This window comes from Olea europaea, unplaced genomic scaffold, assembly GCF_002742605.1.
Source record: "Olea europaea var. sylvestris unplaced genomic scaffold, O_europaea_v1 scaffold855, whole genome shotgun sequence".
NCBI classification, from domain to species: Eukaryota; Viridiplantae; Streptophyta; class Magnoliopsida; order Lamiales; family Oleaceae; genus Olea; species Olea europaea.
The window spans coordinates 311,287-314,279 of NW_019266999.1; positions in this window are offsets into that span (position 1 = coordinate 311,287).

The window sequence follows — 2,993 nt, forward strand, 5'->3', positions numbered from 1 at the left end:
CGTCGAGAGATTCCACATGGATAACTATCTGACTGTCAGTGGTTAATCTCTAACGTTCGGCAGTGGAATTGGTCCTTTGACTTGAGGTCGTCATGGTACCTTATATGAGGACAGTCATACTTTGGCGGTGTTGGATGTTGCTCTGAAAAGGACCGCTAATACGACATCGTTCGGGTACGTCAAGAATCGTATGAAGGTTGTGATTGATCAATAAAGGATTCGTCACTTTTAGATAGTAGGAGATTGTAATCTGCATTTCATTCAATTAAGTCGATGATGAAATCTTTGGCCAAGGTGTACTCATAAGTCGAAAAGGAGTTTTCGATTTACATTGACTTAATAGTGGAATGAAAGATATGATCGATGATCGAGATTGACACAATTCCATATCTCGTAATTGATCGGATTATATTGACGAAGGGATTATAGTTTCATGGTAAACGAACGAATTTGGTTTTGTCATACCACGTGACATTTTCTGTCACATGTATTGCTCTGACACATTGCTAGATGTCAATCAGGGACGGCGAGTGTGAATTGACGATAAATTAAAAGGGTGTTTTAATTTATCAATTTTGATTAGATCAAAATAATATTTCACGTCGTTAGGCACCGTGGTCCGGAACCTAATGGATCGCACACAAAAGAGAATGGGAAGATTGCAAATTGTCAATTGGTTAATTTAACAATCGTTGGATAAATTAATTAATTGGATTTGTTATTTATATTCCCGAATTAATTAATTGGATTAATTAAATCTTGGACCGGACCGGGCCGAGTCCGTTTGGGTTTATATAAATACATAGTTAGGGTTTGAGGTCCATATGATTTTTATTATTCTTGTTGACACAAGAAAAAATCCTAGAAGCTACAATCTTATTCTCTGTGTGGATCACCGTTGGAGGCTGGACAATTGGACAACTGTGGTGGCGAATCAAGGTTGATGGAACGAAAAGAAAAGCAAAAGGATTGCAGAATTCTTCAAAGGTACAATCCTTATCACAATTTATATCTAAACACAAAGGCGATTCTTGGTGGGAATCGAAAATTATTTTAAATTCCGCTGTGCATGTATAAGTAGATTCCCAACAGGAAGTATATACCCACGTCCGGAGAGAAGCCATATGCCAGGCGGTGATGTGAGATAGCAACAACGAACTTGGTCTAAGGGCAGTCCTAACCTCCAAAAGCCTCAAGTTGGCATCCTCCTCTACAGGATTGAATTTCCAAGCCAGCAACAAATTCTCAAAAATTCGAGCTTCGACAGACAGCGAGAAATGCTCCCACTGGGTGGCACAAAATATAACCATGAGAATTGTTTCCAGTTGCATGGTTATCCTAATTGATGGCATCAAGGCCGGTCGTGTGATTGTCGGGGCCCGAGGCAAAGTCCAAAAATTAGGCCTCCAAAATTAACGTAAATGCAAAATTCAACGATATATTATGTAACATATTGTTAACTTAAAACTTAAGATTAAAACAACAAACAAATATCTCAATCATCTCATAATTAATGAAAAAAGTATTTTTCTTTTTCTTTTCCTTTTCCTTCTTTTAATAAATAAAAAAAAATCTGGGCCAAAATAGGCCCTTTGTGGTTTTGGCCTGAGGCACAGGCCTCATTTGCCTATGGCCAGGACCGGCTTTGGATGGCATGATCTCCAAGCAAAGAAGTGAACGCATGGAGGACTAGGGAAGGCTAGAAGAGATGGAGGACAAGGAAAGGCTACTATTACTACTGCTGAGTCCCATCTCTTACTTGCTCAACTGATTGATCCATCCCGCCCCACTGCCTATCTATCGGACCCAGGTACTGTCGGCCATGGTTACTTTAACTCTCAACAGGATGAAGACCGTAACACATGGTTGTTGGACTTAAGGGGCCTCCGACCATATGACTTGGGATCCCACTGAATTTTCATCAACTTTCCCACCAAAACGTATGAGTATATCAAATGCAAATAGAGTGATTTCTTCAGTCACGGGTTCTGGCACAATGACTTTATCACCTAATCTAAAACTATTGTCACATCTTTATCTCACAAATTATTATCTGTTAGTCAACTGACCACGAAGATGAATTGTGTTGTACTTATCTATTCTACATTTTGTCTGATACAAGACATTCTCATGAAGGAGATCATTAGGTGTGGTACTAGGAAGGGGGACTTATACTACACAGACGATTTCAGTATTGGCCATGCACATCACACTACTCATCCTACTAACAACAAAGACAGACAAATTTGACTGTGGCATCGTCATCTAAGACATCCATCCATTACATATATGAAACATTTGTTTCCTGATCTGTTTTTACATTTGTAGACAAAAGATTTAAAGTGTAATACCTGCATCTTAGCCAAAAGTCATCAAACGTCGTTTCCAGTAAGCGAGAATAAATGTACCATTCCTTTTGCTTTATTTTATTCCGATGTCTGGTAGGGATGGCAACGGGGCGAGGTGCCCCTACCCCATCCCGCCTCACCCCATCTCGCCCAAACCCCACCTTATCCCTCACCCCGCCCAGCCTTAGACGGTGCAGGGCGGGGACGGGGCAACTTTTTGCCCCGTTTGTTGCCTCATTTTATTTATTTACATTTCAAAGTTTCGAGTTATGTTATTATTAGAAAATATAAATTGAAAATGAGTTTTTAACAGGTGAATTGCCTAGAAATAAAATTATTTTTAATCGTTCGGGGCCTCGTCGGGGCGAGGTGGGTTTTTTTGCCATTAATGTCTAGGGTCCGTACTATTCTTGGCATGCGATGGTTTGTTATATTTGTGGATGTTTGCACGCGAATGACATGGCTTTATTTATTGTGACATAAGGATGAAATGCTAAGTGTGTTCCAAACTTAATTCTCAAGAAAGATTCAAACTCTTTGTTCTGACAATGGTGGAGAACATGTCAATCAATGGTTTCAGGTGTACTTTCAGCAACATGGTCCACTCTATGAAACTTTATGCCCACAAACCTCACAGCAAGGAAT